The sequence below is a fragment of the Somniosus microcephalus genome, unplaced genomic scaffold (genome assembly GCF_052327205.1).
Source record: "Somniosus microcephalus isolate GS21.2 unplaced genomic scaffold, FLI_Smic_1.0 unresolved_chr3, whole genome shotgun sequence".
NCBI lineage: Eukaryota > Metazoa > Chordata > Chondrichthyes > Squaliformes > Somniosidae > Somniosus > Somniosus microcephalus.
Window position 1 is genome coordinate 44,155,691 of NW_028225181.1, and position 19,585 is coordinate 44,175,275.

The 19,585-nt window shown below is 53.6% G+C and overlaps 1 pseudogene; it reads left to right on the forward strand.

Annotated features, from left to right (window-relative positions):
• The first annotated feature begins 17,481 nt into the window (after positions 1–17,481).
• LOC147091392 (uncharacterized) overlaps positions 17,482–19,585 on the forward strand; it is a 28,690-nt pseudogene continuing 26,586 nt past the window's right edge.

Here is a 19,585-nt window from a genome sequence, read left to right on the forward strand (position 1 = left end):
CAGGGGGCTTGACCAGACCCGGGCGTTTGACCAGAACCGGGTGTTTGACCAGTCGTGGGGGTTTGACCAGTCCCGGGGGTTTGACCAGTCCCGGGGGTTTGATCAGACCCGGGTGTTTGTCCGGTCCCTGGGGTTTGACCAGACCCGGACGTTTGACTAGACCCGGGTGTTTGACCAGTCCCGGGGTTTGAACAGACCCGGGTGTTTGTCTGCTCCCCGGGGTTTGACCAGACCCGGACGTTTGACTAGACCCGGGTGTTTGACCAGTTGCGGGGGTTTGACCAGTCCCAGGGGTTTTCACCATTCCCGGGTGTTTGACCAGACCCGGGGGTTTGACTGGACCTGGATGTTTGACCAGACCCTTGGGTGTGACCGGTCCCCGGGGTTTGACCAGATCCGGGTGTTTGACCAGACCCGGGTGTTGGACCAGATCTGGGTGTTGGACCAGACCCGGGTGTTTGACCAGACCCGGGTGTTTGACCAGATTTGGGTGTTTGACCAGACCCGGGTGTTGGACCTGACCCGGGTGTTGGATAAGACACAGGTGTTGGACCAGACCCAGGTGTTGGACCAGACCCGGGTGTTGGACCAGACCTGGGTGTTTGAGTAGACCAGGTGACTTTACCAGACCCGGGCGTTTGACCAGACCCGGGTGTTTGACCGGTTGCGGCGGTTTGACCAGTCCCAGGGGTTTTCACAAGTCCCGGGGGATTGACCAGACCCGGGGGTTTGACTGGACCGGGCATTTGACCAGACCCGGGCGTTTGACGAGACCCGGGTGTTTGACCGGTTGAGGGGGTTTGACCGGTTGCAGGGGTTTGTCCAGCCCCGGGGGTTTTCACCAGTCCCAGGGGTTTTCACCAGTCCCGGGGGTTTGACCAGACCCGGGGGTTTGACCGGACCCGGGCGTTTGACCAGACCCGGGCGTTTGACCAAACCCGGGCGTTTGACCAGACCCGGGTGTTTGAGCAGACCAGGTGGCTTGACCAGACCTGGGTGTTTGAGCAGACCCGGGTGTTTGACCGGCTGCGGGGGTTTGACCAGACCCGGTTTTTGACCGGTCCCGGGGGTTTGACCAGACCCGGAGGTTTGACTGCACCCGGGCGTTTGATGAGACCCGGGTGTTTAACCGGTCCCGGGTGTTTGACCGCTCCCAGGGCTTTGACCAGACGTGTTTGATTGACTGGTCCCGGGCATTTGAACAGACCCGGGGGTTTGACTGGTCCTGGGGGATTGCCCAGACCCGGGGGTTTGACCGCTCCCGGGTTTTTGCCCAGACATGGGTGTTTGTCTTGTCTCAGGTGTTTGACCAGGCCCAGGTGTTTGACCGGTCTTGGGTGTTGGACCAGACCCGGGTGTTTGACCGGTCCCGGGGGTTTAACCAGAACCGGGTGTTTGACCGGTCCCGGGGGTTTGACCAGACCCGGGTGTTTGACCGGTCCCGGGGATTTGACCAGACCCGGGTGTTTGACCAGACCCGGGTGTTTGATCGGACCCGGGGGTTTGACCAGATCCGAAGGTTTGACTGGTCCCGGGGGGTTGACCAGACCTGGGTTTTGACCGGTCCCGGTGGTTTGACCGCTCCCCAGGTTTTGACCAGACCCGGGTGTTTGACCGTTCCTGGGGGTTTGACCTGTCCCAGGGGTTTGACCAGACTCAGGTGTTTGACCTGTCCCAGGGGATTGACCAGACCCCGGTGTTTGTCTAGACCCAGGTATTTGACCAGACCCGATGGTTTGACTGGTCCCAGGGGTTCGAACAGGCCGGGGTGTTTGGCCGGTCCCAGGGGATTGACCAGACCCCGGTGTTTGTCCGGACCCGGGTATTTGACCAGACACGGTGGTTTGACCCGTCACGGTGGTTTGTCCAGACCCGTGGGTTTGACCGGTCATGGGGGTTTGACCAGACCCGGGGGTTTGACCGGTCCCAGGGGATTGACCAGACCCTGGTGTTTGACCGGTCCCGGGCTTTGACCCGTCCCGGGTGTTTGACCGGTCCCGGAGATTTGTCCAGACCTGGGTGTTTGACCGGTCCTGGGGGATTGACCAGACCCCGGTGTTTGACCGGTCCCGGGCTTTGACCAGTCCCGGGGGTTTGTCCAGACCCGGGGGATTGACCAGACCTGGGGGTTTGACCGGTCCCGGGTGTTTGACCGGTGCCAGGGTTTTGACCAGACCCGGGTGTTTGACCAGTGTCAGGGTTTTAACCAGACCCTGGGTGTTTGACCGGTCCCGGGGGTTTGACCAGCCCTGGGTGTTTGACCGGTCCCAGGGGTTTGACCAGACCCGGGTGTTTGACCGTTCCCAGGGGTTTGACGAGCCCCGGGTGTTTGACCGGTGCCGGGGTTTGACCAGCCCTGGGTGTTTGACTGGTCCCGGGGGTTTGACCAGCCCTGGGTGTTTAACCGGTCCCAGGGGTTTGACCAGACCCGGGTGTTTGACCGGTCCCAGGGGTTTGACCAGCCCCGGGTGTTTGACCGGTGCCGGGGTTTGACCAGCCCTGGGTGTTTGACCGGTCCCAGGGGTTTGACCATACCCGGGTGTTTGACCGGTCCCAGGGTCTTGACCGGACCCGGGTGTTTGACCGGTCCCAGGGATTTGACCACCCCTGGGTGTTTGACCGGTCCCAGGGGTTTGACCATACACAGGTGTTAAACCAGTCCCGGGGGTTTGACTGGTGCCGGGGGTTTGACCAGTCCCGGCGGTTTGACCAGACCCGGGTGTTTGACTGGTCACAGGGGATTGACCGGTCCCAGGTGTGTGACCTGTCCCGGAGGTTTGACCAGACCAGGTGGTGTTACCGGTCCTGGGGGTTTGACCAGACCCAGGGTCTTGACCGGTCCCGGGGGTTTGGCTAGACACGGGTGTTTGATCAGCCCGGGTTTTTGACCACACCCGAGTGTTTGACCAGTTGCAGCGGCTTGACCAGACCCAAGGTTTTGACCAGAATTGGGTGTTTGACCGATCCTGGGTGTTTGACCAGACCCGGGGGTTTGGCCTGTCCTGGGGGTTTTACCAGACCCGGGGATTTGACTGGTCCCGGGGATTTTACCGGTCCCGGGGGTTTGACCGGACCCGGATGTTTGACCAGACCCAGGTGTTTGACCGGTCCCGGGGGTTTGACCGGACTCGGTTGCTTGACTCGTCCCGGGTGTTTGACTGGTCCCGGGTGTTTGATGGTCCCGGGGATTTGACCAGACCCGGGTGTTTGACGCTCCCTGTGGTTTGACCAGACCCGGGGGATTGACCAGACACCGGAACTGGAGGAGGCCATTCAGCCCCTCAAGCTTCTTAGACAGGATCAGTCGAAGGCCATTCATTCCTTTGAGGCTCTTACATAGGAACAGGATGAGGCCATTGAGCCCCATGAGCCTGTATCACAGGAACAGTAGCGGGACATTCAGCCCCTCGAGCCTGTTGCACAGGAACAGGAAAACCATTCAGCCCCTCGATCCTGATACACAGGAACTGAAGGAGGCCATTCAATCCCTTGAGCCTCTTACACAGGAACAGGAGGAGGACTTTCAGCCCCTCGATCTTTTTACACTGGAACAGGAGGAGCCCATTCAGCCCCTCGAGCCTGTTACACAGGAACAGGAGCAGACCATTCAATCCCTCGAGCGTGTTACACAGGAACGAGAGGAGGTCATTCAGCCCCTCGAAACTGCTATACTGGAACAGGAGGATGCCATTCAGCCCATCCAGCCTGTTACACAGGAACAGGAGGAGACCATTGAACCCCTCGAGCCTGCTACACAGGAACTAGAGGAGGCCATTCATCCCCTCGAGCCTGCTACACAGGAATTGAGGAGGCCATCTTGCCCCTCGAGTCTGTTATACAGGAACAGGAGGAGTCCATTCAGCCCCTCGAGCCTGTTGCACAGGAACAGGAAGACCATTAAGCCCCTCGATCCTCTTACACAGGAACAGGAATAGGCCATTCAGCCCCTCGAACCTGTAGCACTGGGACAGGATGAAGCCATTCTACCCTCGAGCTTCTTACACAGGAACAGGAGGAGGCCATTCAGCCTCTCGTGCCTCTTGAACAGAAACGGGAGGAGGCCATTAAGCCCCTCGAGCCTCTTACACTGAAACATGAGGGTGCCATTCAATCCCTCGACCCTGTTGCAGAGGAACAGGAGGACAATTCAGCCCCTCGATCTGGTTACACAGGAATATGAGTAGCCCATTCAGCCACTCGTGCCTATTACACAGGAACAGAAGGAGGTCATTTAACCCCTCGAGCCTGTATCACAGGAACAGGAGGAGGCCATTCAATCACTCGAGCCTGCTGCATGGGCACAGGAGGCGGCCATTCAATCCCTTGAGCCTGTTACACAGGAACAGGAGGAGGCCATTCAGCCTATCGAGCCTGTTGCACAGGAACAGAAAGACCATTCAGCCACTCGATTCTGTTACACGGGCACAGGAGGAGGCCATTCAGACCCTCGAGTCAGTTACACAGGAACAGAAGGAAACCATTCAGCCCCTCACGGCTGATACTCATGGAACCGAACGAGGCGAATCAGCCCCTCGAGCCTTTTACACAGGAAAAGGAGAAGCCCATTCAGCCACTCATGCCTATAACACAGGAACAGGAGGAGGCCATTTAGCCCCTCGAGCCTGTTACACAGGAACTAGAGGAGGCCATTCAGCACCTCATGTCTGTTATACAGGAACAGGAGGAGGCCATTCAGCCCCTCAAGTCTGTAATACATTAACAGGAAGAGGCCATTCAGCCCCTCGAGCCTGATGCACAGGAACAGGAAGAGGCCATTCAGCCCCAAGATCCTGTTACACAGGAACAGGAGGATGCCATTCAGCCCCTCAAGCCTGTTACATAGGGACAGGAGGAGGCCATTCAGCCCCATAAGCCTGTTACACAGGAAGAGGAGGAGGCCATTCTGCCCCTCGAGCCTGTGACACTGGAACAGCAGGAGGCATTTCAGCCCCTCAAGCCTGTTACATAGGAACAGGAGGAGGCCATTCAGCCCCTCAAGTCTGTTACACGGGAACAGGAGGACCATTCAGCCCCTCAATCCTGTTACACAGATACATGAGGGGGCTAATCAGTCCCTCGAGACTCCTACAGAGGAACAGGAGGGAGCCATTCAGCTCCTTGAGCCTGTTACACAGGAACAGGAGGAGGCCATTTAGCCCCTTGACCCTGTTACACATTAACAGGAGGAGGCCATTCCGCCCCTCGAGCCTGTTACACATGAACTAGAGGAGGCCATTCAACCTCATAAGCCTGTTACACAGGAAGAGGAGGAGGCCATTCAGCCCCTCAAGTCTGTTACACATGTACTAGAGGAGGCCATTCAACCCCTCGATCCTGTTACACAGGAACAGGAGAGGGCCAGTAAGCACCTTGAGCGTCTTACACAGAATCATGAGGGGGCCATTCAGTTCCTCGAGCCTGGTACACAGGAACAGGAGGACCATTCAGCCCCTCGATCGTGTTACACAGGTACAGGTGGAGGCCAATCAACCCCTCGAGCCTCTGTAGCAGCCACATGAGGGGGAAATTCAGCCCTTCGAGCCCCTTACACAGAAACATGAGGGGGCCATTCAGTCCCTCGAGCCTCCAACTCAGGAACAGTAGGAGCCCATTCAGCCACTCGTGCCTATTGCACAGGAACACGATGAGCCCATTCAGGCCCTCGAGCCTCTTACATAGGAACAGGAGGAGGCCATTCAGCCCCTTGAGCCTGTTACACAGGAACAGGAGGAGGCCATTCAGCACCTCGTGTCTGTTATACAGGAACAGGAGGAGGCCATTCAGCACCTCGTGTCTGTTATACAGGAACAGGAGGAGGCCATTCAGCCCCTCGATCCTGTTACACAGGAACAGGTGAAGGCCATTCTGCCCCTCGAGCCTGTTACACAGGAACACGAGGACCATTCAGCCCCTCGATCATGTTACACAGGAACAGGAGGAGGCCAATCAACTCCTTGAGCCTCTTAAGCAGAAATTTGAGGAGGCCATTCAGGCCCTTGAGTCTCTTACACCGGACCTGGAGTCTGCCATTCAGCCCCTTGAGCCTGTTATACAGGAACGGGAAGACCATTCCACCCCATAGAGCCTGCTGCACGGGAACAGGAGCAGGCCATTCAGCCTGTCGAGTCTGTTACACTGGAACAGGAGGAGGCCATTCAGTCCCTCGATTCTCTTACACAGGAACAGGAGGAGGCCATTCAGCCCCTCAAGCCGTTAAACAGGAACAGGAGGAGGCCATTCAGTCCATCGATCCTGTTACAATGGAACAGGAGGATGCCATTCAGCCCCTTAATCCTGTTACATAGGGACAGGAGGAGGCCATTCAGCCCCGTGAGCCTGTTACACAGGAATAAGAGGAGGCCATTCAGCCCCTCGAGCCTGTTACACAGGAACAGGAGGAGGCCATTCAGCCCCTCGAGCCTTTTACACAGGAACAGGAATAGGCCATTCAGCCTCTTGAGTCTGTTACACAGGAACAGGAGGAGGCCATTCAGCCCCTTGAGCCTCTTACACAGGAACAGGAATAGGCCATTCAGCCTCTTGAGTCTGATACACAGGAACAAACAGAGGCCATTCAGCCCCTCAAAGCTGTTGTACAGGAACAGGAGGAGGTCATTCAGCCCCTCGAGCCTCTTAAGCGGACATTTGAGGGGCCATTCATCCCCTCGAGCCTCTTACACAGATACAGGAGAAGGCCATTCAGCTTTTCGAGCCTGCTACACATGAACAGGAGGAAGCCATTTAGCCCCTCGTGCCTGTTACACATGAACAGGTGGAGGCCATTTAGCCCCTCGAGCCTGTTACACATGAACAGGGGGAGGCCATTCAGCCCCTCGAGCCTGTTACACAGGGATAGGAGGAGATCATTCAGCCCCTCGAGCCTGTTACACAGGAACAGGAGGAGGCCATTAAGCCCCCTCGAGCCTCTTACACCGGAACAGGAGGAGGCCAGTCAGCCCCTTGAGCCTCTTACACAGGAACATGAGGAGGCCATTCCACTCCTCCAGCCAGCTACACGGGCACAGGAGGAGGCCATTCAGCCCCTCTAACCTCTTACACAGGAACAGTAAGAGGCCAGTCAGCTCCTGTAGCCTCTTGCACAGGAACAGAAGGAGCTCATTTAGCCCCTCGAGCCTGTATCACAGGAACAGGAGGGGGGGATTTTAACTCAGGTGCGGGATGGTTTCGTGTTATCCGAATTTTGTGTTTCCCACATGAATCTACATGGATGTGGGAGATTGATGCAATTTTAACTGAATTGGCCAATTGATTTCCAACGTGTGTGAAGCCTTTGCAAATGGGTTTTTCATGACTGAAAGTCCCCTCCGATGACGTCATCATTGATGCTGTATTTAAGGTCCACAGCAAGCCTTACTTCTTCTGCAGACTGCCAAGCTTCTTGACTGTGCAGTGTGAGGGAGCTGCAGCAAATATGACAAGCGGGAGGGCCAGATCAGCTCCTCGCTTTGACGAGGTGGCACTGCAGGCATTAGTGGATGGGGCGAGGGCCAACTGGGAGGTGCTCTTCCCTTCATCAGGGAGGAAGAGACCTCCCACCCAGACCAAGGCACTGTGGATACAGGTGGTTGAGGAGGTCAACTCCTTGGGAGTCACCTGCAGAACCTGGATACAGTGCAGGAAAAGATTTCATGACCTTCAGTGCACTGGAAAAGTGAGTATGAATTTCACATCACCCTCAATCTGATCCCCATTGCCTTTCCTCACCAGCACTCAGCTTTAGCAATCTCTTCCTCCACATCCCACTTGACACTGACATCCATGCACCCTTACCCATTCCCTCTCTCTCTATGCTCACATTCACGTAACTATTCCACCATGCAGCCCTCACACTCCCTATCACTCTGATGCTTTGAACACAACTGACAACACACAGGGAGGGCCCTTGGTCTTGCAACCTCACTCCATCCTTGTCTCCTTCTAAGTATCTATGCTATGCAATCTCTACACTCACTCCTTCATTCTCACTCAACCTCCACTTGTCTCCCTCATTGCAGGAAAAGAGAGCTCACAACAAAAGAGAGCGAGCCAGGACAGGAGGAGGGACAGCCTCAAAAGCCCACCTGACCCCCCGGGAGGAGGCCGTCCTGTAAATTATGGGAATAGAGGATGATTCGCGCGTGGGGGACGGACAGACGGATGTAACACAGCAAGCTGGTGACAGAAAAGTTTCCCATCGCTCTCTCTTTGACATTGCATGAGTCATTGATAATGATTGTGAAGCTGTAACAGATGGACTTATGAGCATCTGCAAAAAGCTATGTGCATGTTGCCTTTGCATCACATCTCTGACTCTTTCCTTTACTCCCCCACAGGACCATCACAAGCATCCATCCCCCCTAGCCAGGAAGAAGAGGCTGAGCAGCCACACTCCTCAGAGGAAGCTGCAACCTCTGAGGGTGCAGCGTAACCCGAATTCAGCGCACCCAGCACCAGCGCAGACACTCACACCTCGGTAGGACTTTCGGGACATCGAGTAGTGTTGTCACCTGGTGTATCACAGCTCACAAGTGAGCATCAGCAGATTGTGGAGACAGGGACAGCAGTGGAGATTCCTAGGCGGAGGGCGCAGGACTCTGCCAGCTGGGCTCAGCAGCATGTCGACCCTCTGCCTCTGGGTCCATCCATAAGATCACAGGTGATGGAACTCCAGGCACAGATGCAAGAGTCTCTGGCAGGTTTTGTCTCTAGGGTCGCTGCGAGTGTGGAGCGAATGGAGGAGTCCATAGTGAACATGAGCAGAGCCTTTGTGGAGTCATTGGCGCATGAACGCATCACCACGGAAAGGATGGCAACTTCCATGAAAAGGATGGCTACGGTAGAGGAGAGGATGGCTATGGTCATGGAGGAGCTTAGTCGCCAGGGTATGGAAAACATGGTGAGTGTTCAGAATAGAATGACATCTCTTGAGGAGCGATGGGCACCTATTGAACAGAGAAAGCAGAACTTCATGGAAGTCCTTCTGAGTAGGACTGCCATTGCAGATACGGGTCCCCATGGCCCCCCTGATGTGCAGCAAGGTGCTCTCCAGCCACTTCCAGGCGCTGGCCCCTTCTGGCCTGTGCAGCTTCAGGTGGGTGAGCAGCAGCCTGGCGCTCCTGCTGCTGCTGCTGTTGCTGGTGCTGCTGTTGTTCCTGGTTCTGCTGGTGCCGCGGCTGGTGCTCGAGCTCCTCTAATGCCCAGATGGGAAGGAAATAAATGGCTCCCATGCTTCTGGTATATGCCTCCGTTGATGAAGCGCTGAGTGAAGGTGGCGAGAGGGGTTTCCCAGGAGGTCACACTGGAGATGGGTGTGAGGCTCCAACCTTCCACAGGTGTGGTTAAGCCTTCTAAAGGTTGCCCCAGGCCTGAGACCACTAAGTCCTGCCGCCTGCAAATCATGGCTGATCAAATCTCCTCTTTAATGGTTGACCTGCAGTTGATAGTCAGCAATCCAATCGTGCTCCCACCAGGTTTCACATTCGCGTTTCCCACCAGGTGTGTTTTATGTGGGAAAAGGGTTAAATTTGCAAGGGCCTGTTAAAATAGGATTAATGGGGCCATTTAGTGGTTATTAAGGGCCTTAAAGACCAGTCCCTCCTGTTGGATGCGGGACGGAGTCGGGACCATCAGACACGCCTGAGTTAAAATTGCTTCGAGTCGGGATCCAAGCGGGGGGTGGGGTCCAGCCCGCCAGTTTTTGCGATTTTAAACCCTCGCACGCTTCCAAGCCCGACTCCACGGCCCATTGAAAATCGAGACGGAGGAGTCTATTTAGCCCCTGGAGCCTGTTACACAGGAACAGGAGGAGGCCATTCAGCCCCTCCAACTGCTTACACAGGAACAGAAGGAGGCATTTCAGCCCAATGAACCTTTTACATAGGTACAAGAGGAGGACATCCATCCCCTCGAGCCTCTTACTCAGGAATAGCAGGCGGCAAATCACCCCATTTGAGCCTGATATAAAGCAACAGGAGGAGGCCATTAGCCCCTTGAGCCTGTTATACAGGAACAGGAGGAGGCCATTCAGCCCCTCGGGCCAGTTACACAGGAAATAGAGGAGGCCATTCAGCCCCTCGAGTCTGTTATACAGGAACAGGAGGAGGCCATTCAGCCCTGCAAGTATGTTATACAGGAGCAGGAGGAGGCCATTCAGCCCCTCAAGCATGTTGCACAGGAACAGGTAGACCATTCAGCCCCTTGATCCTGTTACACAGGAACAGGAGGAGGCCATTCAGCCCCTCAAGCATCTTACACAGGAACAGGAAGGAACCATTCAGCCCTTAAGCCTGTTACATATGGAACAGGAGGAGACCATTCAGCCCCTCGAGCCTTTTACACTGGAAAAGGAAAAGCCCATTCAGCCACTCGTGCCTATTACACAGGAATAGGAGGAGGCCATTCAGCCCCTTGAGCCTGTTACACAGGAACAGGAGGAGGCCATTAAGCCCCTCCAGCCTCTTACACAGGAACAGGAGGAGGCCATTTAACCCCTCGAATCTACTGCACTGGCACAGGAGGAGGCCATTCAGCCCCTCCAACCTCATACACAGGAACAGTAGGAGGCCAATTTACCCATTCAAGCCTGATATAAAGCAACAGGAGGAGGTCATTCAGCCCATCATGCCTGTTACACCGGAACTGGAGGAAGCCATTCAGCCCCTCCAACTGCTTACACAGGAACAGGTGGAGGCCATTCAGCCTCTCGAGCCTCTTACATAGAAACATAGAAACATAAAAGATAGGAGCAGGAGTAGGCCATTCGGCCCTTCGAGCCTGCTCCGCCATTCAATGAGACCATGGCTGATCATCCAAATTCAGTACCCTGTCCCTGCCTTCTCCCCATATCCCTTGATCCCTTTAGCCTTAAGAAATATATCCAACTCTTTCTTGAACATACTTAATGAACTGGCCTCCACCGCCCTCTGTGGCAGAGAATTCCACAGGTTCACCACTCTCTGGGTGAAGAAATTCCTTCTCATTTCAGTTCTAATTGGCTTACCCCTTATCCTTAGACTCTGATCCCTGGTTCTGGACTCCCCGGCCATCAGAAACATCCTTCCTGCATCTAGTCTGTCCAGGCCTGACAGAATTTTATAGGTTTCGATGAGATCCCCTCTCAATCTTCTAAACTCCAGTGAGTATAAGCCCAATCGACACAATCTCTCCTCATACGTCATTCCTGCCATCCCAGGTGTCAGCCTGGTGAATCTTCGCTGCACTCCTTCCATGGCAAGATCATCCTTCCTCAGGTAAGGCGACCAAAACTGCACACAATACTCAAGGTGTGGTCTCACCAAGGCCCTGTACAACTGCAGCAAGACATCCTTGTTCTTGTACTCGAACCCTCTTGCTACGAAGGCCATGTGGTAAACCACTGTTAACCTGTACATGCCTGTGTGGTAAACCACTGTTAAACCTGTACAAGTCCAGGCATGTCTCAGCCCCTGGCTCCACCCCTAAGCCCGGGTATAAAGGTGACTCACCACCCTTCCCCCGGGAGCTCTTAGGATGGATTCACTAGCAGAGGCATGCTCTAGTTCTTAGTCAATAAAAGCCTACTTCATATAAGTCCATCTCGTAGCTTTTGGTATTGTTGATAGCACATCAATTTTATTGACTAATTTTCAACATGGAGCAAATCTTGAAGCCGGAACGTTTAGATCCTCAAGCAGCAGATGCAGCCAATAACTTTGAACACTGGCTGAGCTGTTTCGAAGCCTTCCTGGAGGCCTCCAGCACTACTGTCACTACAGATGACGCGAAACGGCTTGTCTTGAGCTCACGGGTGAGCCACTGAGTCTACTCGATCATCCGGGATGCCACTACTTACGCGGCCACCATCGCGACGCTAAAGGAACAATACGTGAGGCCTGTTAACGAGGTCTATGCCAGACACCTCCTGGCTACCCGAAAAAAGCGCCCCGGGGAATCGGGCGCTGAATATTTACTGGCACTGAGAGTCCTCAGCCGGGACTGTAATTGCAAAGCGGTGACGGCCAAGGAATGCACGGAAGACCTGATCCGAGATGCCTACGTAGCCGGCATCAGGTCCAACTATACTCGGCAGAGGCTGCTGGAACAGAAGGGGCTCGACCTGCAGAAGACGGTGGCCCTCGCTAACTCGTTAGACGTGGCCCTCCAGAGCATGGACGCCTACCCCCCTGACCGGATGGCCATGTGGATGCCACGGGAGCAGCCATCTTGGGACCCGGTAAGGCCACAAGCCGCCAGCAGCACAACTACAGCTGCAATGACCAGAGGCCAGAAATGCTACTTCTGCGGCCAGGCCAAGCACCCCAGACAGCAATGCCCAGCAAAGGATGCGACCTGTTCCAAATGCGGCAAGAAAGGCCACTACGCGAGAGTGTGCAAGGCGAAATCGACCCCAAAGTCCAGCAGCGCCGCGTGTGAACCGTACAGGCCGCCATTTTGGACCCCACCAACCACGTGTGAGCCGTGCGGGCCGCCATTTTGGACACCACCAGCCGAGGGGGAGCCGCCATCTTGGACACCATCTCGGGACCAGGCCCTCGGCGCGGGTGAATACTACAGCGACCCACCGACCTCGACGATGGCCTCCATCACCCTGGACCAATCTAGGCCCCATCAACTAGCCAGGTCCATGATGAACGTAAAGGTAAATGGCCATGCCACAAATTGCCTTTTCGACTGCAGAAGCACGGAGAGCTTCATCCACCCCGACACGGTGCGACGCTACTCCCTATCGGTTATGCGCACACGCCACCAGGTCTTTATGGCCTCAAAGTCCTATACGGCGGACGTCGGCGGCTACTGTTTAGCGACTCTGACAGTGAACGGCGTGGAGTACAGAGAGTTTAAATTCCTCGTCCTGCCACAGCTCTGCGCTCCCGTACTGCTAGGATTAGACTTCCAGTGCCATCTGGAGAGCGTCACGATGGCATATGGTGGGCCCCTGCCCCCACTTACAGTCTGCAGCCAGCAGAATTTAAACACGGCGCCGCGCAAATTATGCAGCCTGTCCACCCTGAAGGTCAAACCCCCCCCTGTTGTTCGCTAATCTCGCCAAAGACTGCAAGCCAATTGCTACTAAAAGCAGCTGGTACAGTGCCGGGGATAGGAGCTTTATTAAATCAGAAGTACAAAGACTCCTGAGGGAAGGGATTATCGAGGGCAGCACCAGCCCATGGCGAGCCCAAGTGGTGGTAGTAAAGACCGGCGAAAAACAGTGCCTGGTTATTGATTACAGCCAGACGATCAATCGATACACGCAATTAGATGCATACCCACTTCCCCGCATATCTGACATGGTCAACCAGATAGCACAATACCGGGTATTCTCGACGATTGATCTGAAGTCGGCATACCACCAGCTCCCCATCAGGCCTGAGGACCGCCAGTACACGGCCTTCGAGGCTGACGGTTGCCTCTACCACTTCCTCCGAGTCCCCTTCAGCGTCACCAATGGGGTTTTGGTCTTCCAAAGGGAGATGGACCGGATGGTTGACCAGAACGCGCTGCAGGCCACCTTCCCCTATCTAGACAACGTCACCATCTGCGGCCATGACCGGCAGGACCACGACGCCAACCTAGAAAAATTCCTCCGTACGGCCCAACGGCTGAATCTGACATACAACAGAGAAAAATGTATGTTCCGCACCGCGCGCCTCGCTATTCTTGGCTGCGTGGTGGAAAACGGAGTCATCGGCCCCGACCCCGACCGAATGCGCCCCCTCCTGGAAATACCCCCCCCCACTGCCTAAAAGCCCTGAAGAGATGCCTAGGGTTCTTCTCTTACTACGCCCAGTGGGTGCCCAACTCTGCGGACAAAGCCCGGCCCCTCATCAAGTCAACCTCCTTCCCCCTGATGGAGAGACCCGTGCGGCCTTCACCCTCATAAAAGAGGACATTGCGAAGGCCACAATGCATGCAGTGGATGAGTCCATCCCTTTCCAAGTGGAGAGCAATGCATCCGACTTCGCCCTAGCCGCAACCCTTAACCAGGCGGGGAGACCCGTGGCCTTCATTTCACGGACCCTCCAGGGCCCCGAAATTCGACACTCCTCAGTCGAGAAGGAGGCCCAGGCGATAGTGGAGGCTGTACGGCACTGGAGGCATTACCTGGCCAGTAAACGTTTCACCCTGCTCACTGACCAACGGTCAGTAGCATTTATGTTTAACAACAGACAAAGGGGGAAAATCAAAAATGATAAGATATTGCGGTGGAGGATCGAGTTATCCACCTACAGCTACGATATCTTACACCGGCCCGGGAAACTTAATGAGCCCCCAGACGCCCTATCCCGTGGGACATGTGCCAACGCACAAGTCAATAGGCTACGGACCCTCCACAATGATCTCTGCCACCCGGGGGTCACCAGGTTCTTCCACTTTATTAACGCTCACAACCTGCCTTACTCCATCGAGGAGGTCAGGACCATGACCAGGAACTGCCAGGTCTGCGCCGAATGCAAACCGCAATTATATAGGCCAGACAGGGCACACCTGATTAAAGCCACATGCCCCTTCGAACGTCTCAGCATCGATTTCAAGGGGCCCCTTCCCTCCTCTGATCGCAACACGTACTTCCTCAATATTATTGACGAGTACTCCCATTTCCGCTACGCCATCCCCTGCCCGGACATGACCAGCGCCACAGTCATCAGGTGCCTCCACGACCTGTTTGCCATATTTGGCTTCCACAATTACATCCACAGCGACAGGGGCTCGTCGTTCATGAGCAACGAGCTGCGCCAGTACCTGCTCGAGAAGGGCATAGCCACGAGCAGGACTACCAGCTACAACCCCCGGGGTAACGGACAGGTAGAGAGGGAGAATGCAACGGTGTGGAAGACCGCCATGCTCGCCCTAAAATCCAAGGGCCTCCCAATCTCCCGCTGGCAAGATGTCCTCCCCAATGCGCTCCACTCCATACGATCACTGCTCTGTACTGCCACAAACGCCACTTCTCACGAGAAGATGTTCGTCTTCCCCAGGAAATCCACCTCGGGGACATCACTACCGCCATGGCTGACGTCTCCGGGACCCGTCCTGCTCAGGAAACACGTGAGGAGCCATAAGACGGACCCCCTGATCGAAAAGGTTCACCTCCTCCACGCCAACCCACAGTACGCCTACGTGGCGTATCCTGACGGGCGGGAGGACACAGTCTCAATTCGAGACCTCGCACACTCAGGTACCACCCAAAACACCATCGATCACCATCCACTACCTCCACCCACCACCACTACCCACGATGCACCACCGGGGTGTCTACCATGAACTGACGACATGCCGGTGCCATCCCTACCCCGAGAGGACGACACGCCAGTGCTCCGTCCCACGCGAGAAGCGGCCACGGGCAAAGAACCGCCGCAACCGTCACCACGAAGATCATTACGGCAGACAAGACCTCCGGAGAGACTTTCGTATACGAACTTTTGAAACACTTGACCCCGCCGGACTCTTTTTTAAACGAGGGGTGAATGTGGTAAACCACTGTTAACCTGTACATGCCTGTGTGGTAAACCACTGTTAACCCTGTACAAGTCCAGGCATGTCTCAGCCCCTGGCTCCACCCCTAAGCCCGGGTATAAAGATGACTCACCACCCTTCCCCCGGGAGCTCTTAGGATGGATTCACTAGCAGAGGCATGCTCTAGTTCTTAGTCAATAAAAGCCTACTTCATATAACTCCATCTCGTAGCTTTTGGTATTGTTGATAGCGCATCAGGCCAACATACCATTTGCCATCTTAACCGCCTGCTGCACCTGCATGCTTACCTTCAGCGACTGGTGTACAAGAACACCCAGGTCTCTTTGCACTTCCCCTTCTCCCAATCTATTACCATTCAAATAATAATCTGCCTTCCTGTTTTTGCCACCAAAGTGTATAACCTCACATTTATCCACATTATAGTGCATTTACCATGTTTCTCCCCAATCACCCAACCTGTCCAAATCGTGCTGGAGTTTCACGACATCCTCCTCACAGCATACCCTCCCACCCAGCTTTGTGTCGTCTGCAAATTTGGAGATATTACATCCAATTCCCTCGTCCAGATCATTAATATATATTGTGAACAGCTGGGGATGTAGGGCTGATCCTTGCGGTACCCCACTAGTCACTGCCTGCCACTCGGAAAACGAACCGTTTATTCCAACTCTTTGCTTTCTGTCCGCCAACCAGTTCTCTATCCAAGTCAATACCTTGCCCCCAATCCCATGTGCCTTAATTTTGCACGCTAATCTCTTATGCGGGATGTTGAGTCTGTGTTTCCCAGATACAGTTATTTTAAATCACTGGACACAGACAACAGGAAAAACTTAAACAGGTCTTTACTTAACTGAAGGTCAGGCTGAACTGCCTTACAAATTGCTACACAGAGTTTATATACCGGTGTGGTCACCACCGGTACTACAGTATACAGTAGCCAAGAGAAAGTAGTCCATCACCTTAAGGTAGTCTCTTAAGGTGGTACAGGTTACATACACCACCATTCCTCCCTTTTTAGCTTAACAGTGTATACCCCAATTTAAACATAACATGGATAACATATATACAACTTTTATACAAAACTGTTCAAAGATTCAGTCTCTGAGGAGGCCTCCTGATCCGAGTTGGATAACGCCTTTCAGGGGTCTCTGATTCTCGTTGCTGGGGTGATTCATCGAATTGATCTCTTATGGATTGGACATCATCATGTACGTTCGCGTCTGAGGTCGATGCTTCAGGTTCAATAACTTCTTCCACTGGTGTCTCTGCCGTAGACATTGGTTCGACCCTTGTTCTCGATTCCACAAGTTGGTCCGCATGACGTCGTATTACGTTTTCACCAATATCTACCGTGTACATCAGGGGTCCTTGTCTGGCACAAATTGTTCCGGATTGCCATTTATCATTCTTATAGTCTCGGGCTAACACTGGTTGTCCTATTTCGAAACTCCTAGTGGTCTTGTTATTTACATGCTGGAATTGTTTGTTTTCGACTTCCCTATGCACATTGGGTTTTAACAAATCCAACCTGGACCGCAACCTCCTGTTATAAAACATCATGGCAGGTCTTTGATTTGTCACTGCATGTGTAGCGTTTCGATATGCCATTAGGAAATTGTCCACCTTGTGTTGTAGTGGAATATGATCTTCGCTCATGGCCTTTATCGCCTTTTTGAACGTTTGTACAAATCTCTCGGCCAACCCATTTGTAGCCGGATGATATGGGGCAGATGTATAGTGTTTCACCCCATTCTTCTTCATGAATTTCTGGAATTCTTCTGACACGAACTGCGGTCCGTTGTCTGAACATATTTGTTCTGGCAATCCATTTCTTGCAAATATGGTCCTTAGAACTGCGATCGTCTTTTCCGAGGTAGTGGTCGCCATCTTAATCACTTCTGGCCATTTAGAATGTGCGTCTACCGCTATCAAAAACATGGAATCCATGAATGGACCTGCAAAGTCGATATGCACACGTTGCCATGGAGTTGAAGGCCATTCCCATGGATGCAGCGGTGCAATTGGAGGTGCATTTTGAACTTTTTGGCACCCTGAGCAGCTTTTAGTCAGATCCTCTATTTGTTTGTCGATGCCTGGCCACCACACATAAGCCCTAGCAAGGCTTTTCATCTTGACTCCCCCCAGATGACCTTCATGTAGTTCCTTTAGAACTCTCTCCCTTAATTTAGGAGGAATAATCACCCTTGTTCCATACATCAATGTTCCTTGACAGACGGACAGCTGTTCTCGTCTGGCTGAGAATGCCGGTAACAGTGGTTCACCATGTGCTGGCCATCCCTTCACTGTCAATTCGTAGACCCGAGACAGTGGCGGGTCGTTCCTGGTCTCTCTCTCAATACTCGCATTGGTGACTGGTAAACACTCGATGATGGTCGAGTGAAAAAACTCAACAGGGTCAACTGTCAGTGCCTCTTCCGCTGTAGGTGGTGGCAGGCACGACAGCCCATCAGCATTACCATGTTGCTTTGTACCTTTGAATTCGATCTCATATTGATGTGCCCCTAGGAAAAGGGACAATCTCTGGAGCCTCTGCGCTGTCCTCACCGAAACACCCTTCTTCGGGTTAAAAATGGAAACCAACGGCTGGTGGTCTGTCAGCAGCGTAAACTTTTGGCCTTGCAGGTAATGATTAAATTTTTTAACTCCCCACACGAGGCTGGGAGCCTCCCTATCTATCTGAGCATAGTTGCGCTCAGCGGAGGTCAATGATCTGGATGCGAACGCGACTGGCCTTTCCAAGCCATTTGGCAGCTTATGTGAGAGCACTGCCCCAATACCATATGGAGAAGCATCACAAGCTAAACGAATAGGCAGCGTTGGGTTAAAGTGAGCCAACACTTCCTTAGAGGTGATCAGTGCCTTGCTTTTGTGAAAAGCCCGCTTACAGTCCTCGCTCCACTTCCATGGCACTCCCTTTTGCAAAAGAGCGTTCAGCGGGTGTAGCACCGTGGATAAATTTGAAAGAAACTTATGGTAATAGTTAATCAACCCTAGGAACGACCTCAACTGGGATACATTTTCCGGAGCGGGAGCCTTCACAACAGCTTCGATCTTGTCAGGTGACTTATGAAGCCCCTCCTGGTCAATTACGTGACCACGGTACGAGATTCACTTCTGAAAGAACTCACATTTCTGGCGATTAACTCGAAGTCCATATTCTTTCAATCTGGTGAGCACCTGCTCCAAATTTGCAAGGTGTTCCTCATCATCATCTCCTGTAATCAGAATGTCGTCCAGGTAGCATTGTGTGCCTGGAATTCCCTGTAATACCTGCTCCATGGCCCTTTGGCAAATCGCTGGAGCCGATGCCACTCCAAAAACCAGTCCATTATACTGATATAAGCCCTTATGCGTGTTGATCGTGAGATACTGGCGTGACGCTTCATCAACTTCCATCTGTAAGTACGCCTGCGCCAGGTCTATCTTGGTGAAGTGTTTCCCACCAGACAATGAAGCAAAGATATCTTCAATCCGTGGAAGCGGATATTGCACCGTGTGAAGAACCGGATTAACAGTGATCTTGAAATTGCCACTGATGCGAACCTTCCCCGGTTCCCCCGGCTTGTTGCTCAATGAACGCTTCATGACGGGGACAATGGGCGTGGCCCATTTGCTCCAGTCCACCTTTGACAGTACTCCTGAACGTTCTAGCCCTTCCAGCTCTGCTTCCACAGCAGGTCGTATCGCATAAGGTACCGGTCTGGCTTTGAAAAATTTCGGGTTTGCATGTTCTTCAACCTTGATGTTTGCCGTAATTCCTTTCAGTGTTCCCAGTCCCTGTTGGAACACCTCCTTAGCATCGTCCAATATTCTGGACAGTCGTTTAGGTTTGACGTCGTCCTTTTTATCGGAATCTACAGTTAGTGCTTTTAAGGAATGCCAGTCCATATTTATTCTCCTGATCCATTCTCGTCCCAGTAGTGGGGGACCTCCCTCAGGTAACACATACAAGTCCATTCCTTGGCTTTCTTTACCCTTGTGGACCACCTTTACTTTTATCTTTCCGATGGGGTATACTCTTTGCCCCGTGTATGTTTTCAATACAATCTCCGTATCCCTTAGGGGAATGTGTGCGAATAACCTTTTGTAA